The sequence below is a fragment of the Dipteris shenzhenensis genome, chromosome 20 (genome assembly GCF_047967505.1).
Source record: "Dipteris shenzhenensis isolate YYH24624 ecotype China chromosome 20, Dip_SZ_1.0, whole genome shotgun sequence".
NCBI lineage: Eukaryota > Viridiplantae > Streptophyta > Polypodiopsida > Gleicheniales > Dipteridaceae > Dipteris > Dipteris shenzhenensis.
The window spans coordinates 4,473,970-4,499,646 of record NC_141615.1 but is presented as its reverse complement, the minus strand read 5'-3'; the positions used below and the strand labels follow the sequence as shown (position 1 = coordinate 4,499,646).

The following is a 25,677-nucleotide window of genomic DNA, read 5'->3' as shown; positions in this document are numbered from 1 at the left end:
ACTGTCCTTCATCTACTTTCGCAATGTCAGTCTACTCGGAACCTCCTGGGGAAAATTTCAAATCATCTTCGCCTCCGTTTCCCGAGTCACATATTTGGGAAACTTTTTTGGTTATTTGGCAGATTTAAGACGTCTTTATCTCAATACTCACTCTTTTTCTCATGGGTGAGATATTGGGCTCTTTGGACAATTTGGGAAGAACATAATTTGGCATATTTGGGCCGTCAGTTTCAAAAGTCATATGAATCCTTTAGAGCCTCATTGCGGCAATCTTTATATGATGCCAACCTTGAGGGTGATATACATGCATCTTGCATTGAGCTTTTCTTTTTATGCTTCTGATTTATGCTTCTGATCTGTGGAATACTCTCCATTTTGGAGACTTTCCCTCTTGTAAAGTTTTGATATTATAAATATATAACACTGGATTCACTTTAAAAAAAAGTGTGTGTGTGTGAGAACCAAGTTTCGCAGCCACTTTGGGGCAAGTTGTATGCCCACCCCGCCCTTCGGGTAATCGCAATCGCTTTTGTATTCTTTGGGATACAGATCACCCAACCCCTCCTTCCATTGCGGTAGAAGTGGAGGATGTTCCCCTCGGTGAAAAATACTTTGATTTGAAATGGGGAGTTTTTGCAAGTGCTTGTTTCACATGCCATAAGTTTGGCCACCTAGCCTCACATTGTCCTGCAGTTCTACATCAGCTCCCACCTACAGCTATTGCTCCAGAAAATACTCCTTCCCCTACTTATGCTCCGGGATCTAAGGCTATGCCTACCAAACTGGGTGATGTTGCATCCAAATCCGTCCCTTCCAAAGAAAATGTGATTCAGGTTTCAGCTAAGCAAAAGGATAAGGGGAAGGGCAAAATTTCAGAATCTCATGCCTCTACCCAGGGTGCCAGGCAGCAACCCAAAAAGGTATTCGCTCTCAAACCACGTCCGTTACAATCTCACCATTGGGATGCTTCAACTTCTACCCCTGGTCAGACCTCTACCCTTGCTGACAGCCTTGCTTCTCAACTGTGGGTTGAGGTGTTAAAAAGGGGCATCCCAGTATGTGACAATGATGAGGATCATAGAGCTAATGATCCAGAGGCCAGGTGGATGTTGATGTCATGGCTGCTGATGCCTGACAGCTTATACTTTACTCTGCTTTTTGGTTTGACTGTACATATCTTCTATGTCTACTTCAATTACTTGCATTACATACAATGTTCAGGGTCTTTGTAATGTCAATAAGTGGAGACTTTTCTGGCATTATGTACATAGAATGAATCCCGATGTGATCTCTTTACAGGAACACAATCAACACTTCTTGGCTGGCCAGCAAGGCCACTATGCTGGTTATGATATTTTTTATGCTGGTACAATGCACTTTTCGGGGGTCTGCATGCTGGTCAAACATGATATGCAGCCCACGGTTGCTTACAATGACCCTCAGGGTCGATGGATGGAGATCAGGTGCATCTGGCAGGCTGATCTCTATGAAATAGCATCTGTTTATGCTTCACAAACCTCTACGACTAAAGCTCAAATGTGGGACTCCCTTAAACAATATCCATGGCTTGTTAGAATTATAGATATAATTCAGCAGTGACCAATGTAATATAATAAGCTAGTTAGGGGCACTTTTCCCTCTTTAAGAGGTTTTCCCCCCTAACTGCAGTTAGTTCACTAACTATGGTTAGTGACTACTAAGGTTTTGTCACTAGGACAAAACCTTATCTTTCTCACTTTGCGTTGTACTCTTTTCACTCTATTCTATTGCAACTACGTCTTCAGCTTCCAAGCTTCCTATTCTCTCAATCCCTCTTGCTCTCACTCACTCCCTTTCCTTCATTTGGTATCAGAGCAGGTTCAAGGCCTTTGAGCCCTCTGCTCCTTTTAGTTCCAGCGCCTTGCCTCCAGCTCTAGCCCGCTCCAACCTCCCCGTACAATCCGTACGACTGTATGGAATCCTGACGCACGTTGCCGTACAAACCTTCTCATCGTCGGCCGTACAGACCTGCTCACCGTACAGTTTCGCCGTACAGATCTGTACAACGACCGCCGTACCGTTCCGTACAGTGTCGCCGTATAGATCCGTACATCGTCGCCGTACAAGCTCCGTACGTGTCGCCATCTGCCACCGTACAACGTTCTGCTCCCGTACCTGCGCGTCGTACAATATCCGTACATGTTCCGTACTTACCGTACAGTACGTACAATCTGTACTTACCGTACAGTTTGGACTTACCATCTGTACTTGCAGATCTACACCGGTTGCTGTCAGCCTCGGGTGTTCTTTGACAGGCTCATCTTGCAGAAAACTACAGTTTGGTGCAGTTGTTTTGGAGTACATTTGGGGCATTTTGCATATTGTAGCCATTGCAATCATTGTGCAATTTTGGAGCTACATCTAGAGCAAAATTGGAGATCTAGTCTGAAATTTGGGGCTTTTGTTTTAAAATTGCAGATTTGGGGCTTTTAGTAATTTTGCCCCTTTCTGGCTGCAATTTCTAGCCACAAATTGGGGCTTTTGTGTTGGGAGAGCATTTTTTGGAGTATTCAGTACATACTGCCTTTCTTGAAGTGTTTGGAACACTTTTGGCAGATTTTGGAGAGTGTTTGATGCTTGGACAGATTTCTGACAGCTCAAGTACAGAAACCTAAGTTGCATATACAGCCCGTGCTTGGCTGTGTTTTTGGGAGTTGTGCATTTTATTCCCAGTAAGGGAATTCAGCTTTGTATCTGCTTCAATCTCTTTCTCAGATATGGCCCATCAAAATACGAATGAGTTCCAGTTCGGTGGTCTTTCGCAGGAAGACAAGTTGGATGGTACCAACTACTCCCTCTGGAGTTTCATGGTACGTAATATTCTGATTTCTCGCAATTTATGGGATTATGTCAATGGGGATGAAATCCGACCAGCAGATATTGCACCTGCTACCCCTCCTCAGCAAGGAGGTGGAAGAGGTCGTGCACAGGGTGCAGCTGCAGAGGGCAAGTTGTTGGTGCAGCTACAGTCAATACTCCAGAGCAAAAGAGATGGGATTCACGGGATGCCTTAGCCTTGTCATGCATCTCTCTTTCAGTGAAAAGATCAATCATTCAACATATCCGGTCGTGTAAGACCTCCAGGGCAGCGTGGGATATTTTGGAAAGCATGTATGCAGCACCGAATGATGCCAGAGTATCTTTCTTAAAAAGAGAGTTGAGCAATACCCATATGGAGGAGGGTGACTCCATGTCAGTCCACCTCACAAAGCTACAGGATCTCAGAAAGCAGTTGTTAAACATAGATGAAATTATTCCTGATTCAGAGATGATTACAACCACTCTGAATTCTCTTCCTGAGTCTTATCTCAGCTTTCACACTTCGCTGAATTTATCATTGAGGGGGGGTGCAAATCCTCTCTCTTTTCATGAGTTGATAGGACTTCTGCTTCAGGAAGAGCAGACCAGGAAAAATTTGGCTTCACGTGCAGGTGAACAAGCCATGCTCTCAAAATTTAAATCAAAAACAAAGGGACAGGCAAAGACAACAGCAAATCAGCCTTCCAGTGGGTCAAGACAGTCTACACAAAAGGCTAAAAGTGATGCAAGTAAGCCCAAAAAGAAGGGTTTTTGTCACTACTGCAAAAAACCAGGTCATCACATAGCAGAATGCAGGAAAAGGATTGCAAAAGAAAAGAAAAACAGCTCAGGAATGGCTGTTTCAGATTCAGCCCCTTGTGCATCTGACAGTGGGGATGCTGCAGCCAACTTTGTTGGTCAAGATTATGCCTTTTTATCTTGCATTTCTGATTCTAGGTTGGCTGTTCCAGATGCTCGGGATAGTACAGCCTCTTGCAGTGATGATACATATGCATTTTTGACTTGCAGCTTTGACTCTTCTACAGATGCATCTGCTTTCAGTGTTAATGAAACACTGAACACATGGTATTTTGACAGCGGTGCATCCAAGCACATCACTTCGAGGAAGTGTCTTTTTACTTCCTTGCATCCACCTCCTGTTGGTAAGAAAGTCACTTGTGCCAACAACTCCTCATATTCAGTACGTGGCACAGGAGAAGTTGAGCTCACTGCAATTGATGGCTCAATTTTCAGACTTTCTGATGTCTTATATGTGCCTGGCATAACCAAAAATCTCCTTTCAGTGTCCACTCTTAACAGAGGGGGATTTCAGGTCATCTTTGAGGATGACAAATGTGCTGTCCGAGACAGGGAAGCTAACTATGCCTTAATGTTATCTGGTACTCTGCTGCGTGGGCTTTTTCAGCTTGATATTTTTGAGAAAAGAGCAGCCCATGCTTTGGCAATTTCTACCCCTACAGCTGCCATGCAAAATGCAGCACTATGGCATGCCAGATATGGCCACATGCATTATAACAGCTTAATGACACTTCAGAAATTTTCAATGGTTGATGCATTGCCACCTCTTGAGATACCTCCTCCACATGCCTGTGAAGGGTGCATTTTAGGTAAAATGCATAGATTCCCCTTCAAAAAGGATGGTTCAGTTAAAGCTGTTCGCAAATTGCAGCTTATACACAGTGATGTCTGTGGTCCCATGAGGACTCCGTCATTGGGTGGTCATCTCTACTTTGTCACATTTATTGATGACTACTCCAATTTTACTTGGGTTTATGGGCTGAAAAAGAAATCTGAAGTGTTCACAGTGTTTAAACACTTTTCAGCCATGGTTGAAAATGAAACCGGACTCAAGATACAGACATTACGCACGCACTTTTCAGCCATGGTTGAAAATGAAACCGGACTCAAGATACAAACATTACGCACGGATAGAGGTGGAGAATACCTATCTGCAAAATTTGATGCTTTTCTCAAGCAAAAGGGTATTGTGCATCAGCTCACAGTCAAGCTGACCCCTCAGCAAAATGGCAAAGCTGAGAGGAAAAATAGAACCCTCATGGAGATGGACAGATGTATGCTGAAAAGCAAACACATGCCTCATAAATTCTGGTTAGAGGGTTTGATGTGTGCCAATTACATTTTGAACAGGGCTCCCACTAAGGCTTTAAAAACAAAAACTCCTTTTGAGGTCTGGAATGACAGGAAGCCTTCAGTGGATCACTTCCGAGTCTTTGGATGCCTTGCCTATGCACATGTGCCAGTTGAATTTAGGCACAAATTGTCAGATAAAGCCATCAAATGCATATTTGTTGGATACAGTGCAGAAAGCAAGGGGTATCGTCTCTACAATCCTGCTACACGCAAAATCATTGTAAGTAGAGATGTGATATTTTCTGAAAATTCAACTCACACTCAGGCTGATTTTCAAATGCCTTCACCTTCAGAAGATGTCTTTCAAGGGTTGCTACCCACTGCTTTGGGTTCCCCTGCTGATTTTTCTGATCCAAATCAGAATTTACAGCAACCTTCAAATGCTTCAGTTCCGCCACAGGATGTCTTGCCTCCTCCACAGGCAGTGGAACAAGTGGTGCAGCAAGAAATTGCAGACATACATGCAGCAAAAACAGTCCCAAACTGGCTGTTACAAACTCTCAGGGAGAGTAAACTTGATGCTCCGTTACCTGGCAGGACTCGCAGTGCAGCAAGGCACATGGAAGGTGCTAATTCAGTGGAATCAGCATATGCAGGTACTCTCCTTGATGAGGAGGAGCCTGCCACATTTGAAGAAGCAAAAGGTAATGTGCATTGGATGAATGCCATGCACGATGAGTTGCAGTCCATTGCAGCAAAAAATCAGACTTGGGATGTTGTGGACTTGCCACAGGGTAAACATGCTATTGGCACACGATGGGTATTTAAAGTCAAACGGAAGCCAGATGGCTCCATTGACAGATATAAAGCCAAGCTGGTTGCTAAGGGCTATGCTCAGAAAAAGGGCATAGATTATGAGGAGACATTTGCTCCTACATCCAGGATGACCACCATCCGATCAGTAATTGCAATGGCTGCCCATTTTGAATGGAATGTTCATCAGTTGGACATAAAAACAGCCTTCTTAAATGGGGACTTGCTGGAAGAGGTGTATGTCAAACCACCTCCGGGCTTTGAAATTACAGCAAATGCACTTCAAGTATGCAAACTCAATAAAGCTTTATACGGGCTGAAACAGGCCCCTCGTGCATGGTATGCTAAGATACATGCCTTTTTTACCAGCAAGGGGCTGCACAATAGTCCTATTGAGAGCACCCTCTACATCAAGATGGATGGGGGGGAAATATTAGTCATCCTTCTTTATGTCGATGACTTACTGCTCACAGGGTCCAATGAAGAAAAAATTGCAGATTTCAAAGCTGATTTGCAGACCAACTTTGACATGTCAGATTTGGGGCTGCTTCACTTTTATTTGGGGATCCAGTTCTCTCATGAGAGACGTGGCACTGTTATGTCTCAGTCCAAGTATGTTCAGAAACTCTTGGACAGATTTAACATGCAAGAGTGTAAGCCCATATCTACTCCTATGGAACTGGGGCTGAAACTCACAATGCATGATGCAGGAGAATCAGTTGATGCCACACTTTACAGTCAAGCTGTTGGATGCCTCATATATCTCTGCAATACTAGGCCTGATATTCAGTTTGCAGTATCTCAGGTGAGCAGGTACATGCACAGCCCCAAAACTATGCATTGGTAGGCAGTTAAGCGCATCTTCCGTTATTTGCAGGGCACCAAGTCTTTTGGCTTACTATTTCCCAGGGGGGGTGACTTGCAGATGCATGCCTACAGTGATTCAGATTGGGCTGGTGATTATGACACTAGGCAGTCCACTAGTGGCAATTGTTTCTTTTTGGGTAAATCTTGCATTTCATGGCTGAGCAAGAAACAATCTACAGTGGCTACCTCATCATGTGAAGCTGAGTACAGGGCATTTTTCACAGCAACAGTTGAATGTGTCTGGCTGAGACGTTTATTTGCTGATCTTCATCTGTCTTTGGAGGGTCCTTCTCCAATTCTCACTGATAGTCAGAGTGCCATTGCAGTGGCAAAGAATCCAGTGTTTCATGCTCGCACGAAGCACATTGAGGTTCACTATCATTACGTCAGAGAGAAGTTGCATGCAGGAGAGATCAGTATGATATTTGTGTCCACACATGACAACGTTGCAGATATTTTCACCAAAGCACTACCACGTGAAAAGTTTGAGGCATTTCGCAGTGCCCTGAACTTATATCCATTTGGTGATTGATCAGCCTTGTACATGACATTGGCACTGCAGGGGGGTGTTAGAATTATAGATATAATTCAGCAGTGACCAATGTAATATAATAAGCTAGTTAGGGGCACTTTTCCCTCTTTAAGAGGTTTTTCCCCCTAACTGCAGTTAGTTCACTAACTATGGTTAGTGACTACTAAGGTTTTGTCACTAGGACAAAACCTTATCTTTCTCACTTTGCGTTGTACTCTTTTCACTCTATTCTATTGCAACTACGTCTTCAGCTTCCAAGCTTCCTACTCTCTCAATCACTCTTGCTCTCACTCACTCCCTTTCCTTCATGGCTGTCCAATGCTTTTTTGTGTGGATACTTCAACAACTCGCCTGCCACTCAAGATAATACAACTCATCGTTCTCACATGATCCCCACTAAGCTCCGACATTGGGAAGATATGTTCTCATCCCTGCATGCAGAAGATTTATGGCTCTCAACAAGGGCCGTAGATATGGGTTATACATATCATCACAATGCCTTTACTCATTACTGGGCTCAACTTGACAGATGGTATTTGCTGCATGCTCAGCAGTATGCTGATTTTACATGTACACTTTGGGTTGATCACTCCCCCTTGCTCTCTGATCATTTTCCAGTATGCTTGACATTATCAATAGCACGTTTGATAGATGATATGCCTTTCTTTGGTCGTCGCTTGCTCCATGTTAATAGTGCTTATTTGCTTCATCAACAATTTCAGAACATGGTGAGAGTGGCTGTCCGTACCCTCCTCTTACATGCTCAGGAGGATATGGATTTTGCTTGGATCAGCCTTGCTCATCGCTTACAGGCTGTTATTCAAGATTATGGACGGAGTTACATGAGAAACCTCAGGCTCAAGCTGAAATGGGCTCAGTCTCACAATCAGCAAATGGATGCAATCAGTTCTCATAGGCAGCTTACCTCTTCTGAGCAGGATTCTTGTGCTTATGCAGTTCATATCATCCACCAAAATGATCTTCGCAAATTAAAGAAATGGCAAATCCGAGCTCGCATGAAACCCCTTTTGGATAAGGGCTGTTCCTCCAAAGCCTTTTTTAAAAGTCTTCATGCGGATAGGCGAAAGGAGGATATTTGCAGGATCAAGAAAGATGATGGCACTTAGACCACTTCCAAATCAGAATTGGAATCGCAATGTTCTAGTCATTTCCAGCATCTCCTTTCTCTTCAGCCTGATCATCTGATGCAGGTGGATACAGCTAGGTCTCAATTTCTTATGCATGTCCAGCCCATTTTGTCTCGGGAACAGGCTCATGCATTGGAGCAGCCTTTTATGCTTAGTGAACTGGATGATCCTTTGAGTCATCTATGCAAAAGCAACTCTCCTGGTTGGGATGGATTCACTGTCGAATTTTTCCGCGCATTTTGGGATGATCTCAAAAACACTCTTCTTCTAATGATCAATCATGCTTGGGCAGAACAATCTCTTCCCCCATCCTGGAAACATGGCCTAGTCAAATTGATCCCCAAAAAAAGCTTGTGTGAGACGATGGCTGATTGGAGGCCTATATCTCTCATGCCTGTTATTTACAAACTCATTGCTAAAATGATTGTCCTCAGAGTTCGATTCTTTCTGCAAGCAGGACTTCATCCTAGACAGTATGGGTTTGTCCCCAGAAGGCAGATCACTGACAATATCTCCAATGCTTTGCTTGCGATTGAGTATGCCAAATATTCTAAACAAGACGTTCTCATTCTGCAAGTAGACATTGCGAAAGCATTTGATACTGTCCACTGGAATTTTATCTCTCAGACTATGCATAAATTGGGATTTGGCCCTCGGCTCGTCCATATCATCTACTGGCTCTGTTCTCAGGCCACAGCGCAGTGCTTGCTTGGTGATGGGTTGTCAAGAACCTGGACTATGACCCGCTTAGTGAGACAGGGTTGCTCTCTTAGTTCTTTACTGTATGCCATTGCTACCCATCCATTACTGTTGCATATGGACTATCTTGCAGATACAGGACAGCTTCATGGCTTGCAAATTCTAGGGGCACAGTCATTTCTTGCACAGGCATATGCTGATGATTCATACTTTATGCCCAGGAATTCTCAAAGTGACCTTTCTCACTTGATGCATACACTGAATGACTTTGGCATAGCTGCAGTCATGACCACCTTTCAAGGAAAAATTCCTGGTTGCCCTGTTTCTAATGCTTTTATTCATGATTGGAAGAGAATTCTCTCATATGTAAAATGGACAGGTGCTTCTTCTCATCATGGTAATTCTCTTCGCTTGGAAAGCATCCATTGGAGCAAGGTGTTTGAATTGCCTCTCGCTTTACAGGCACCTATTAAAGCATACAATCTCATGAAATTGGGCATAAGATTTGTTGGCGATGTTGTGGATCAACAAGGTTGTATGCTTTCATTTCCACAAGCTTGCAGGACATTCTCCTTGGGTTTACATCATAGGTCCATTTGAAGAATTCTTTCAACTATGTTGCAGCCATTTGTTCCGGTCCCTCCACTGTTTGTACAGGACAGATTACTGGACTCGAATTTGACTTCCTTACCTCCTGCTACTCATACGCTCTCAATGCACAATCTGACCTCCTCGAAGGTCTACAGATTTCTTCTTCCACCGCCATGGATTGATAAGCATGCCAACACTCTTTGGAATTTGGATAGGCCTCTATCTTGGTGGCAATCACGACTCATGAAAATCTGGAAAGCCAAATTGCCATTGAAACAGAGGCTTTTCTTTTGGAGATGTATAGTGGGAGCTTTTTCCATTGGGGCGAAATTGGCAGCACGCCGCATTGCTTCCCCCTCCTGCCCCCGTTGCTCTCATCACTGTGAAAAAGTTCCTCACCTTTTATGGTCTTGCCCACACTCTCGCATATTGATCACTCATATTTCTCATTTGCTACGGCTTCAGTTTCCCTCTACCAGATTTGGGAAACTTTTCTAGATGTTTGGATGCCTCTCATCTCAGATGTCTCCATTCCTCCTCTTCTTTCACTGGACTCGCTTTTGGGTACTATGGACCATTTGGACACAGAGACTGCATTCTAGGATGGGTCAACAGTTTCCTCAAGCATATATTTTCTTCAGAATGTCCCTCAAGCAATCCTTATATGACAGTTTTGCTGCAAGGGACTTGGATGCTACTAGCCTTGAAGTGTTCTCTATCTGTTTTTGAGTTTTTCCATTGGGCTCTCTTTTGGAGTCTAATGTCAGTGTGTGGGAGACTTCCCATCTTGTAAATTTATGAGAATATAAATACACTTGATTTTACCAAAAAAAGTGTGTGTGTGTGTGTGTGTGTGTGAGAGAGAGAGAGGTAGAGTGTGTGTGAGAGAGAAACGAGGTGTGTGTGTGTGTGTGAGAGAGAGAAGCTATTGATGGTTCAGCCCTGTTGTTGAATCCCCCGTACTTTTTGCTTTAGCCCTCGTGCTCCCACGCTACAACTGCTTGTTTCTCCCTCAGTTTGACACCCTCGAGCTTCCTTTTGACGTCCATTTTCTGTCTGTACGCTCTGTCAGAAAATTCGAAAAAAAAAATTGTACTGTCAAAAATCCGTACAATTTTGTCCGTATAGTCAGAACAGTCGGTACAGGTTTGTCCGTACAATCAGAGAGGTCCGTACAGTTTGCCTGTCAGAGAAAAAAAATTACTATCAAAAATCCGTACGATTTTCTCCGTACAATCAAAAAATTCCATACAGTTTTATCCGTACAATCAGGGAAGTCCATACAGTTTGTCTGTCAGGGAAAAAAAAATTCATACTGTCCAAAATTCGTACGATTTTGTCCGTAAAGCCAGGGAAAAATCGTACAGTTTTGTACCTGATGTGCTTTCCTCCTTGTAAAGTGTTGCTGCTTCCAAGTTTTTTCCTTAACTCGAATGGCAGATTATTCCTATGAGAAAACCTTTCACAAAGACAAGTCGGTTTCCAACAAGAAACAAAAACAGGTGATGGATTCAGATGATTCCCTTCATGACTATGCTGAGGCTCAGCTTGTTTATGAGGTTATGCATGAAGGGTTTGAAGACACCCGTCAAGGTTGGAAAGATCCACTTCCCACCACTAGCATTATGGTGGAAGTGGATGATATATTTGATCCAATTAAGGAGTATGCAAAGCATGCATTATAATTTTCTTCCCAGGACGGATGCCTGCTGCTGCAGATGTTGGGAATTGGTTGACTCGAACCCTGGGTGGTTCTTATGTCAAAAAAGTTCATTATGCAGCGAGGGGCTTTTTTGAGATCATCATGGCTGATGAGAAGCACCGTCAGGTTTTGCTAGAGCACTCTCCTCTTTTCTATGGCCAGCAGATGGTCCATGTTCTGCCCTGGTCTCCCACCCGGGATTATCAGGCATTGATTCGGCATCGTTGCCCTGTTTGGGTAGAAGAAGTGGATTTTCCTCAATGCTTGTCTTCTCTTCTACCTAAAATTGCAGCTTCCCTCGGTAATGTGGTATGTCCACCGCAACCCAATGGAAATTCGAATCGCTTCTGCATTTTGTGGGATACAGATCATCCCACTCCAGCTTCATACTCGGTTACTGTGAATAATGTTTCCATGGGGAGTGCCTTTTACAAGCTCAAGTGGGGGCTGTTTGCATGTGCTTGCTTTGAATGCAAGCAATTTTGGCACATGGCTTCACAATGCCCTTCCCGAGCTCCACGGATGCCAGTGCAAGCTGAAATGGTTCAGCCTTTGAATAAATGCAAATGCCTCTTCTGTGGTCAAAAACAAAGGGGTCAAACAGTTTTTCTCTGTTCAAGACAAAGGCAAAGCCCCGGCTGTCTCACATGGTAATGCTTCTTTTCCTGTGCGTTTCTCCTCTCCACCTCAGGGGAAGGGGGAAATTTTTTTGACTGATGGATGGCAAACTCCTCGCAAAGTGATCTCCCCCAAGCGACCTTTGCCTTCTCGGACTTTTGTACAGCCTTCTAGGGGTGTGTGCACTGCTCGCGGTGTATTTGTTACCTACCTGCCGTACAGCCCGTCAGAATTACGTACATTTTCCGTACAACTGTACGGACTTGTACGGCTTGTCCCGCCTTGCTCCGGCTGCTACTGCCAATTGATTCCTCGCTCTTGGGTCGCTTTTGTGCAGGGTTTTGCTCACGGGCTGCATCTATACGTTGGTTTTGAGGGTTCTATGTTCCCCTTTCTCTCATCTTGGGTTTCTGGGTCCTCTGTACTCTTTTCATCACCCGAATCTCCTCTCTTTTTCTGAAAAATAGTTCATCTGGGAACTTTTACTGGTTTTTTTATCCTTTTCTTCTACAGAACTTGTCTTTTCTTTTCTCTAAATCCCTACATCTCTCTTTCTCTTTCTTCTCCTTCCAAATACACTATTCTCTTCTTCTCTGTGGACTGTTTTTTTCTCTTTGGGACTGTTTTTTTCTCTATTATCACATTACAGGTACCTCTTTTTTGGGTTCCATCCTCTTTCAAAGACATGGCTGAATACTCTTATGAAAAAACTTTTCAAAAGGATCGATCAGTTCAATGCAAAAAGCAAAAGCACGCTGAGGGTCAACATGACCCAGTGCATGATTCTGTTGAAGCACAACTGGTTTATGATGTCATGCATGAAGCATTTGCAGACACAAGGAAAGAGTGGAAAGACTATGTTCCTTCAGTTGGTCTCATGGTTGAAGTGGATGAAATTGTGGATCCAGTTAGAGAATATGCCAAAAATGCAGTTATTTTATTTTCCCCAGGTCGGATGCCACCTGCTGCAGAGGTAGGCCACAGGTTGACCCGCACACTGGCTGGCTCATTTGAAGTCATTATGGTAGATGAGATTCACAGACAAATGCTTTTGAAACATTCACCCCTCTTTTTTAGGCAGCAAATAGTGCACGTTTTGCAATGGTCTCCCACAAGGGATTTTTAGGCTTTGATCCGACACAAATGTCCGATCTGGGTTGAAGTTGTAGACTTCCCGCAATGCATGGCTTCACCCTTGCCTAAAATTGCAGCGACTTAAGGCAAAGTGGTTTGCCCACCACGGCCTAATGGCAACTCAAATCGATTTTGCATTCTCTACGATACTGATAATCCCACACCAGAGTCTTATTCAGTCACAGTGAACAATGTTGACATGGGAAGTGCTTTTTATAAATTGAAATGGGGCTTATTTGCAGGGGCTTGCTTTGACTGTAAAAAATTTGGGCACATGGCTTCGCAGTGTCCAATGAGGCAGCATAAAATGCCTCCTGCCACTTTACCTATTCAGATGCCCACTAACAATGCTCCTGCCTCTATTGGGAATAAAAATAAAGGTAATAGACAGCTTTATGTGAATCAGGATAAAGGCAAAGCTCCAGTGATTTCAAATGGGACTGCTTCTTTCCCTTTACTTCCTGCTATTCAACCATCAGCAAAAGGACCGAAACCTCCAATTGATGGCTGGCAAAGTCCAAGAAAAGTTATTTCTGTTCGACGACCTCCACCCCCTCGCACTTGGAATGGTGCATCTTCTAGTGGAAACTCTCCAAAGGTTAATTCAGGAATTGGGATCACTTGGGCTGCAGCAACAGCTAGCAGAACCCTCTTCCCTGAAGAAGAGGTTGCTGCTTTGCTGTCTACCCCTCAGGCGGATGTTTCTTCTCAGGGAAGAGGCCCTGATCCTGAGGTAAAATGCAAGGTTGATATCCTAAAGGTTGCTGCTGTACATAGCTGTTATTCTCCTATAAATATCTGTAAATATGACTGCTCATATCAAATGCTTTACACTTAATGTTCACGGGATGTGTGACAATAGGAAATGGAAATCTCTGTGGCTGTATATATCAATAGATTTCAGCCTGATATAGTGGCACTACAAGAACACAATCAACATGTCTATACAAGAAAGACAGGTCATTACTGTGGCTATGATATCTTCTATGCTGAGGAGCAGAGGTGTTTGAATTTGCATCTATCTATGCACCTCAATCTTCTCGGAATAGATCTGCAATTTGGGATGCCATGCAGCAATATCCACAGAGATATCATGCCTTTATTTGTGGGGATTTCAATAATGCTCCGCAACAGGGTAACAATACATCAGGACATACTCATATATTAACCCCTGAAAGGCATGCATAGTCTCATTTACTGATGCACCTTGATTTGGTTGATCTTTGGAAGGAATTGCAGCCTTTGTCACTAGGATACACTTTCCAACATAATGCCCTTTCCTCTTATCAGGCACGTCTGGATCGCTGCTTTAGTGTAGCTCCACAACAAAATGATGATTTTACATGCAAAATGTGGATTTACTATGCCTTTCAGATCATGCACCTTTATGGTTGAGGTTATCTTTTTATGATATGCCAGATGATAGACATCTGATTCTCAACAATAGCTATTTGCAGCATGTCGCTTTCAAGGCCATGGTTACTGAAGCATCTCACTCTCTGTCTTCTCAAAGTCACTTTGATATTGATAATGCATGGGATTCTTTTGTTTCTAAAATGCAAGTTGTAATTAGAGGTTATAGCAAGTCTTACATGAAGACTCTGAGGGAAACTATTGCTCAAGCCAAATTGACTTGTCAAGACCTCACTGAACTCAATCATCTTCATCCATTGTCATTGCATGAGCAAACAACACTATGCCAAGCTAAACATTGTCTTCAAATCAATGATCACAGGAAATTGGCTAAATGGGAGACTACAGCAAGACAAAGAGCTTTTCCAGATAAAGGCTGCTCTTCCAAACAATTTTTTAAAAGCTTGCATCGAAAGGGATTAAAAACAAACATTTGCAAGGTGCTTCTGCCTGATGGTTCATGGACTACATCATAGTCACAGCTTGCTTTTGTTTGTGTACATCATTTCTCTCAACAGTTTGATTTTGCAGATCCTCCCTCGGAGCAGGTTTTGCCTGCCAGAAATTTACTTTTACAGCATGTTTCTCCTATTATTTCCACTACTGAAGCTTTGGAATTGGAGGAACATTTTTTTGAGAGGGAATTGTCAGATGCAATCAAATCCTGTGATAGATGGAAATCTCCAAGATGGGATGGTCTTACAGTTGAGTTTTTTCTAAAATATTGGCCTCTTTTGAAGCATACATTGCTGCATATGGTGAACTCTGCTTGGCAAAATCAGAAAATGCCACATGGAAATGAGGTCTTACTAAGCTCCTTCCAAAAAAGCAAATTTGTGAATCTTTGGCTGATTGGAGACCTATCACGCTTATGCCGATCATTTACAAATTTACTACCAAAATGATTGTTGATCAGCTAAAAGGCTATTTACATGATGGGTTGCATCCTGCGCAATATGGTTTTGTTCCTCATAGGCATATCACTAATAACATTGCTAATGCTTATGTTGGAATCGAATATGCCAAATACATGCAACAGGATGTTTTGCTATTGCAAGTTGATATTGCCAAAGCTTTTGATACTGTTAAGTGGGATTTTATTTCCTCAACTATGCAAGCATTGGGATTTGGCCCAAAAATGCAGCAAGTTATCAATTGGCTATATCAAGATAGTAAAGATGTCTGCATACTTTCAGGGGATATTTCTACAACCTGGACTTTTGGTTGTTCTGTTTGGCAAGGATGTCCCCTCAGTGCTTTACATTTTGCCATAGCCACTCATCCAATGCTTCAATATATGGACCACCTTTTGGACACTGGCATGTTGCATGCATTGGAAATTCCTGGCAGGCATAGCATGATCGCCCAAGCATATGCTAATGATTCTTTCTTTACCCCGAAAAATGCTCGGAGCAATCTCTCCATGATTATGCAAGCTATTTCTACATATGGTTTGGCTGATGGTCTTTGTGTCAATTTCCAGAAATCAAAATTATTGCCGTTGCATGCTAAAGACTGGCATAGTCTTTTATGGCCTGGGGAAATTGTTCCAACTTCTCAACTGATTCGACATCTTGGCTATCCTCTAGGTTGGGGGCTTACCATAGTCACAAGAAATGTTTCGTCTGTTTCGCCATTTCGTTGTTTCGACAGGTTTTGTTTCGTTTCGTTTCGTGTTGTCAGACGAAACGGATAGGTTTCGAATTGATACTTAATATATACCCTTATAGGTACAAAAAGATATGTTATATTTAAGTTAGAGTGAACAAAGAGAAATATAAAGTCAAGATACTAAAAGGAAATTCAAAACATAAACACCTTGGATTCTAGAAAAAACGGGGCAAAAACGTTTATTTTGATTTGGGCGAAACAAAGGTTTCGTTGAGAGCGTTTCGTCCTATTTCGAAATGTTTCGTCTGTTTCGCGTTTCGAGGTTTCGAAAAGGACGAAACAGGTTTTCATGTGACTATGGGGCTTACTCGTTCTCAACAAACTGATTGGGTGCTTACAAAGTTAAGGGCAAAACTTGAATATTGGAAACTTGCAACTTGGCCATTACATGTTCGTTTGCAAATAACGCAATCCATTTTGATAGCATACATACAATTCTATCTACCTCTCATCATTTTCACTAAGGCAGATCTGGTTTCCTTTATGTCTGCTATCATGGAGATTTTCTGGTGTTCAAAAAAAGGCAAGAAAAGTCTCAGATTACTCTCTATGCATCGTCTCTGCTCTCCAAAGATGCACGGCGGTCTGAACATACTCAATATTCAAATGCATATACTTGCTCACAAGGGGAAAATGATGTTGCAGTTCATGCAAGGGGATCGGCCTTGGGCTTTCGTGATCCGCTCTCTTTTATTGCATATTGACACTTTTGCTTTTGGGCATTGGCAGCCTACACAGTAGGACTTCCTATTTTGCTCTATTCAAGGCAAGATCAAAGGCTGTCCTTTTGTCTCTCGTTTGCTTCTTAATTGAGAGCATATTTTATCCCACCTGGAATGGAATGGCAAGGATTCTTTGTCGGGAAATTCCTTGAGGGCTAAGAATTTTTATTGGTCCAAAGTATTTCACCCTTTTTTGGCTATACAAGAACCCAGGCATTCTTACTTTCTATCTTTCAAAGGCATTTTCTCTATGGCAAATGTACTTTAGGATGATGGCACTCTTTTATATTTTTCTATGGCTGCTAGCAAATATGGTTTGGGAGCTCATTATCGTCCTTTATGGCATCAAATTTCAGAAATGCTTCAACCAGTCTTACCGGTAGCTCGGTTGGAAGTTCAAAATAGGCTTGAGGATTGGACTCTACATTTCTCTTCCTCTTCAGCATGTCCTTTGAAGTTCTCACATATCACAGTGCCTTCTCTGTATAAAGTGTTATTACTTCCGTCTTGGATTTCTTACAGAGCAAATTCTGTTTGGCATATGGATCGCCCACTAAAGTGGTGGAGAAAGCGGTTGCGTCTCCTTTGGCATTATAAACTCCCTCAAGGTTATGGAAAGTCTTACATGAAGACTCTAAGGGAAACTGTTGCTCAGGCCAAATTGACTTGTCAAGACCTCACTGAACTCATTCATCTTCGTCGCTTATACTTGCATGAGCAAACAACACCATGCCAAGCTAAACATTGTCTTGAAATCAATGATCACAGGAAACTGGCTAAATGGGAGACTACAACAAGACAAAGAGCTTTTACAGATAAAGGCTGCTCTTCCAAACAATTATTAAAAGCTTGCATCAGAAGAGATTAAAAACAAACATTTGCAGAGTGCTTCTCCCTGATGGTTCATGGATTACATCACGGTCACAGCTTGCTTCTGTTTGTGTACATCATTTCTCTCAGCAGTTTAGTTCTGCAGATCCTCCCTCGCAGCAGGTTTTGCCTGCAAGAAATATACTTTTACAGCATGTTTCTCCTATTATTTCCACTACTCAAGCTTTGGAATTGGAGGAACTTTTTACTGAGAGGGAATTGTCAGATGCAATCAAATCCTGTGGTAGATGGAAATCTCCAGGATGGGATGGTCTGACAGTTGAGTTTTTTCTAGAATGTTGGCCTCTTTAGAAGCATACATTGCTGCATATGGTGAACTCTACTTGGAAAAAGCAAAAAATGCCAGACATATGGAAGAGAGGTCTTGTTAAACTCCTTCCAAAAAAGCAAATTTGTGAATCTTTGACTGATTGGAGACCTATCACGCTTATGCTGGTCATTTACAAATTTACTACCAAAATGATTGTTGATCGGCTAAAAGGCTATTTACAGGATGGGTTGCATCCTTCGCAATATGGTTTTATTCCTCGTAGGCATATCACAGATAACATTGCTAATGCTTATGTTGGAATCGAATATGCCAAATATATGCAACAGGATGTTTTGCTATTGCAAGTTGATATTGCCAAAGCTTTAGATACTGTTAAGTGGGACTTTATTTCATCAACTATGCTCTTGGGATTTGGCACAAAAAAGCAGCAAGTTATCAATTGGCTATATCAAGATAGTAAAGCTGGGCAACGGCGATCTGTCCATGATTATGCAGGCTCTTTCTACATATGGTTTGGCTGCTGGTCTTCATGTCAATTTTTAGAAATCAAAGCTACTGCCGTTGCATGCTAAAGACTAGCATGTTCTTTTGTGGCCTGAGGAAATTGTTCCAACTTCTCAATTGATTCGACATCTTGGCTATCCTCTAGGTTGGGGGCTCACTCGTTCTCAACAAACTGATTGGGTGCTCACAATGTTGAGGGCAAAACTTCAATATTGGAAGCTTGCAACTTGGCCATTACATGTTCGATTGCAAATAACGCAATCCATTTTGATAGCATACATACAATTCTATATGCCTCTCATCATGTTCACTAAGGCAGATCTTGTTTCCTTTATGTCTCCTATCATGTAGATTTTCTGGTGTTCAAAAAATAGCAAGAAAAGTCTCAGATTACTCTCTATGCATCGTCTCTGCTCTCCAAAGATGCACGGGGGTTTGAACATACTCAATATTCAAATGCATATACTTGCTCACAAGGGAAAAATGATGTTGCAGTTTATGCAAGGGGATCAGCGTTGGGCTTTCATGATCCGCTCTCTTTTGTTGCATATTGATACTTCTGCTTTTAGGCATTGGCAGCCTACACAGTGGGATTTTCTATTTGGCTCTATTCAAGGCAAGATCAGAGATTGCCCTTTTGTCTCTCGTTTGCTTCTTGATTGGAAGCATATTTTATCCCACTTGGAATGGCATGGCAGGGAATCTTTGTCGAGAAATTCCTTAAGAGCTGAGAATATTTATTGGTCCAAAGTATTCCACCCTCCTTTGGCTATACAAGAACCCAAGCGTTCTTATTTTATATCTATCAAAGGTATTTCTTGTCACGGGGGCGTGAAATTCTAAGTACTTTAATGTACTACAAGACCGTGACAACTTTGGTTTTAAAAGTCCAAGCATGGGCTTAATAATGTGTAATTAAACGCGGCATGGTGCCTAGCACATAAGCGTAATTAATCCCTAGGTCCAAAGGCATTCCAAGGAATTAAAAGAGTGGTTGTTGGGAAATGATGATGTAGCATTTTTAATGGGCCCCCTAGAGGACCATGTACCTTCAGTGGCCCCCCTAGAGTTCCAAGTGGCTCTAGTGCGTTCTACATGCTCCTTTGTCATTCCTGGACCTTCCTGGGCCTTCTAAACTTCACATGTGTGGTTCTCTCTCTCATCTTCTGCCTTTGTTGAGATTTTGGACTGGTTTTTCAGCCTCCTTTAGCTGAATTCCGTTTTTCTTCATAACTCCTCACCCGTTTGGATTCCTCGACTTCCGTTTGGCCCAATGGCTTCCCCTCTGCCTCCCCTTCGTAGTGATATGCTTTTCCCTCCGTGCGTTTGGTAGAACGGGCAGAGCTGAGCACTTCTTTTGCTGGTCAAATTTGCAAAAGTGGCTTTTCTTCTACCGCCTTCTAGGCCTCTCCTCTTGCAAAGCTACAGCTTTCTGTTGAATTTCGAGTGGTCCCACGCGATGGGTGACTGGTTTTTCTCAATTTTGGAGGACTTTCCGGCGATGAAACTTCTCCAAAACCTTCTCAATGCATTCCTCTCTGAAGCATGCTTCTTTTGAGTCCAAGAACTCCCATTTCTTTGCGACAGAAGTGCTTCTTTTCGCATTTTTCAGTGGAATTCTTGCTGGTCGGCTCTTGTAAATGCTCTTTCTTCATGCCTTTGCACTCCTCTTTGGCTGAGAATGCAATTGGGCATTGGCTACTATGTCCTCTTGGCGATTGAGGACTTGGTTCGAGTTAACAGAGCTTGGTGAGTTGTGATTTTGCTGCTGCAATTTCTTCTTGCCATAGGCCTTGGTTTGGGTACTTCTACTCCTCAAAATAATAATGTGCAGTCCATAAATGTGGCTCAACCACCTCAGCCATATTTGAGGCAGCAACCTGAATATTTTGATACATATTCTATCTTTGATGCTATGTTGATTTCACCGCCAATTGGGCATAGAAAGCAAGCCATGTATGACAATGTGGGAATGTAGCGAGGCATGCAAGCCACAGCATATGCTCCCATGCCTAATGTTCAGCCAAGCATGGATCTCCCTAGTGAAGGGAATGCTGCAACCATCTTTGGGACAGCCAATATCAAATGTATATAAAGAATTTAAGGATGGGAACATTACCTTCTTGGAGCTGATTTTTATGTGCACACAGATCATCAGTCACTTAGATATTTTCTCACGCAGAGAAAATTACCTAAAAAGCACATGAGATGGGCTAACTTCCTCTCAATGTTTCATTTTCAAATTGTACATGTGCCGGGTAACGAAAATGTCGTGGCTGATGCACTTTCCAGGAAACCACAGCCTAAAGCAATCTCCAAGAAACCCAGTGTTTCAGCAGTGAGCATTGCTTACAACAATGTGTTAGATGTGATGAAAGATCAATATGTTAATGATGCTGATTTTTCAACTATTTATGATCAACTTTCTGATGGTCAAAGGCATGATCACTATATGTTGAAAGAGGGTTTCACTTTGATGCATGGACGACTCTGTGTCACCGATCAGATGCTCCTCCATATGCAGGACATAGGGGAATTACAACAACAATTACAGCAGTGGAGCAATACTTTTATTGGCCATCTTTGAGGAAAGATGTGGAAGAATATGTGAGAACATGCATGGTTTGTCAGAAAGTAAAGTTTGACACGCAAAAGGCACCTGGGTTGTTACACCCTTTGCCAATTCCGGATAGACCATGGCAAAGCATAGCTATGGATTTTGTGTTTGATCTTCCACGTACTCCTACTGGACATGATGGATTGTGGACAATAATTTGCAGGTTTAGCAAACAAGCCCACTTTGTGCCAGTAAGAAAGAAAATTACAGCAGATCAAATGACCAAATTGTTTCTGCAGCATGTCTTCAAGTATCATGGGATGCCTGAATCCATAATCAGTGATAGAGATCCGAGGATGACCGGCCTCTTTTGAAGAGGGCTGTTTGAAAATATGGACACTATGCTGAATTTTTCGTCATCTTTTCACCCTCAGTCTGATAGACAATCGGAGCAGAAAAACTCTACCATCTTGGATATATTTAAATGCTATGTCTCAGACCACAAAAGCAAATGGGAGCATTATTTGCCTTTGCTGGAATATGCTTACAATAATACGGTACACACATCCACAAGTAAAGCACCTTTTGAAATAGTGGAAGGTGCCAAGAAGATACCTCCTATTTTGCATACAAAAGAGAAAATCTTCGAAGCTGATCGTTTTGTGGAAAGCCTTGAAGAGGCTTACAAGAAGATCAAATATGCCTTGCAAAGAAGTCAGGACAAGCAGAAAAGAGCAGTAGATAAGCAACGCAGGGCTTGGTGAGTTGTGATTTTGCTGCTGCAATTTCTTCTTGCCATAAGCTATTGGTTGGCCTCGTGTGCCTCCTCTTTCTTGGCTCACAGGTGCCGAGGCAGTGCTACATGAGTCATTCTTTGGTTGGGTACTTTGCTGATTTTATTTTGGAGCTTTGAAAAGCTTTGTGAATACCATCTGGAAACCACTCAAAGACAGTGCAAGTGGGGTGCAGTGTGATTGCATCTAGACAGCCAATGGAATTGCACTCGGAAAAGAGAATGCCTTTGGGTTGAGCCTATGGGTTAAGTACACTTATGTGATGGTGTTCTATGCTTGAAAGCCTTGCGAAGGCTTAGTGAATTGGGGCTGCGTGCTCAGTTGCAGGGAAGGTCTCCCAGATGCAACTTGTGCACAACTTTTCCTTTGGCGAGTCCTACTTGGCATTTTTCCATCTGGGCAATTACTCATGCATGGACATATTGCTCCGGCTGTTTGCCACAGATGTCTACATTCTGCTGAATCTGTGCTTCACATCTTTTGGCACTGTCCACACTTGTGATTTCCTCGCTCTCATTCGACAAGGGCTTCGAGCGATATTTCCTACTGTTACTTTTGGCAAGTTCTTCTGGTTATTTGATTTTCATCCAACTAGACAAGGTTTTGATTTATTTTTTGTTTGGGTGCGCTACTGGGCACTGTGGACTCTATGGATGGACAAAAATCATAGAGCCTTTGGTGATCCTACTTTTCCATCTTTTGTTTTTTTCAAACGATCTCTGCGGCAATCATTTTATGATTGCTTTCAGACTCATTTGATTGATCATGATGTATATATAGCTTATACTGAGATTTTCAATTGAGTAGTAGTTACTCCGTTTTTGAAGTAACTATGAATGTAATTATTTTACAACAATAAAATATTTCTTCTCACAAAAAAAAAAAAAATTGTGTGTGTGTGTGTGCGTGTGTGTCTGTGTGGGGTAGTAAAAACCACAGGAGTATCCACAGGAAGCCCACAAGGGAGGGGGAGGAGAGTATAGCTAGTGAGGAGAAAAGTAGAGGGAAAGGTAAGATTTCGGTGAAAAAAAAAAACAGGGCTGTTCGGGAAGACAACGAAGCAAAGAAACCCCAAAAGCTTATACGACAAGAGGTGCTGGGCTGTACGGACTATGACGAGCTGTGTTGAAGTATGCACAGGCTGCACGGGGGGGAGGCTAACTGTACGGAAATACAGGACAGGTACGTAATCGTACGGTCGTACGGACACCGTACAGCGATCGTACAACGTACGGACGAATCTGCGGAGGGTACTTGGCAAGGACGAAATACCAAAACACGTACACCTGGCTGAAATCGCATAAGGGCACCGGACGCTGACGGGCAACGAGCTCTCACCGCTCACACACACACCACCACACCACACACACCACACACACACAGAACCTCCACACACCACCACACACACACACCAATGCCATCAAATCATGTGGCAGATGGAAATCCCCTGGATGGGATGGTTTGACAGTCGAGTTTTTTCTAGCATACTGGCCTATTTTGAAGCATCCATTACTATCTATGGTGAATGCTGCATGGCAACATCAGAAAATGCCAAACACATGGAAGAGAGGTCTTGTTAAACTACTTCCTAAAAAACAAATTTGTGAGTCTTTGGCAGATTGGAGACCTATCACTCTTATGCCTGCAATATACAAAGTCACTACCAAAATGATTGTTGCTCGGCTAAAGGGGTTTTTACATGATGGGTTGCATCCTGCGCAATATGGCTTTGTCCCGCGTAGGCATATCACCGATAACATTGCTAATGCCAACATTGGAATTGAATATGCCAAATACACACAGCAGGATGTTCTGTTATTGCAAGTTGATATTGCCAAAGCTTTTGATACAATTCAATGGGATTTCATTTCATCGACTATGCAGGCTTTGGGTTTTGGCACAAAAATGCAGCAACTCATCAATTGGCTCTATCAAGATAGTGAAGCTGCCTGCATACTTTCAGGAGATATTTCTCCATCCTGGACTCTTGCTTGCTCTGTCAGACAAGGATGCCCACTGAGTGCTTTACTTTTTGCCATAGCCACTCATCCACTGCTTCAATATCTGGATCACCTCTTGGACACGGACTAGCTGCACGGTTTGGAGATCCATGGCAGTCGCAGCATGATTGCTCAAGCATATGCCGATGATTCTTTCTTTACTCCAAAAAATACTCGGGCTGATCTGTCCATGATTATGCATGCTCTTTCTACATATGGATTGGCTGCTGGCCTTCGGGTAAATTTTCAAAAATCAAAATTGTTGCCTTTACATCCACAGGACTAGCACAACCTTTTGTGGCCTGGGGAAATTATTCTTGCTTCTCAATTCATTCGACATCTTGGTTATCCTTTAGGATGGGGACTCACCCATTCACAACAAACTGATTGGGTGCTAGTAAAGTTGAGGGCAAAACTTGAATATTGGAAGCTTGCAACTTGGCCATTACATGTTCGTCTACGAATTACACAATCCATTTTGATAGCATACATAAAATTTTACCTGCCTCTCACTATGTTTACTAAGGCAGATTTGGTTTCATTTATGTCAGCTATCATGGAAATTTTCTGGCGTTCAAAACATGGCAAGAAAAGTCTCAGATTACTCTCCATGCATCGTCTCTGTTCTCCAAAGATGCACGGGGGTCTGAACATTCTCAATATTCAAATGCATTTACTTGCTCACAGGGGGAAAATGATGATGCAATTTCTACAAGGAGATCAGCATTGGGCTTTTATGATTCGCTCTCTCTTATTACATCTTCATACATCTGCTTTTGGGAATTGGCAGCCTACTCAGTGGGAATTTTTATTTGGCTCTATCCAAGGCAAGATCAGAGGATGCCCTTTTGTTTCTTCTCTGCTTCTTGATTGGAAACACATTTTATCCCACTTGGAATGGAAAGGCAGGGACTCTCTCTTGGGAACTCTTTGAGGGTAGAGAATCTCTTTTGGTCTAAAGTATTCCACCCACCTTTGGCCATACAAGAACCTCGACGTTCTTATTTTCTCTCCTTCAAAGGCATTTCATCTGTGGCGGATGTACTTCACGATGATGGCACAATTCTATATTTTTCTTTGGCTGCTCGCAAATATGGCTTGGGAGCTCATTATCGTCCTTTATGGCATAAAATTTCAGCAATGCTCCAACCGTACTTGCCGGTACCTCATTTAGAAATACAACATCGGCTTAAGGATTGGATTTTACGCTCTCCTTCCTCATATGTCCGTCCTTTGAAGCTTTCACATATCACAGTGTCATCATTGTATAGAGTGTTATTACCTCCACCTTGGATTTCCAACAGAGCAAATATTGTTTGGCATATGGATCGTCCAATGAAGTGGTGGAGAAAAAGGCTGCATCTCCTTTGGCATTACAAAGTCCCTCTTCGACAACAGCTTTTTCTATGGCGAGTTCTCCTTGGCATTTTTCCATCTGGACACTTACTCGCACACAGACATATTGCTTCAGCTGTTTGTCATAGATGCTCGCACTCTACTGAATCAGTGCTCCACATCTTTTGGTCCTGTCCAAATACTTCTGATTTCATTGCTCTCATCAGACAGAGGCTTCAACAGCGATTTCCTACTATTACTTTTGGCAGATTTTTCTGGTTGTTTGGATTTCATCCCCAGAGACAGGGTTTTGATTTATTTTTTATATGGGTGCGATATTGGACCCTATGGACTTTATGGATGGATAGAAATCATAGAGTCTTTGGTGATCCACTATTTTCATCCTTTCTTTTTTTCAAACGATCTCTGCAACAATCATTCTACGATTGTTTTCAGACTCGTTTG

The 25,677-nt window shown here is 42.6% G+C and overlaps 1 protein-coding gene across 6 annotated transcripts in view; it reads right to left on the bottom strand.

Annotated features, from left to right (window-relative positions):
• LOC147889154 (putative RNA-dependent RNA polymerase 4) overlaps positions 1-25,677 on the bottom strand; it is a 154,463-nt gene that overhangs the window by 85,321 nt on the left and 43,465 nt on the right. The gene's annotated exons all lie outside the window — the stretch shown is intronic.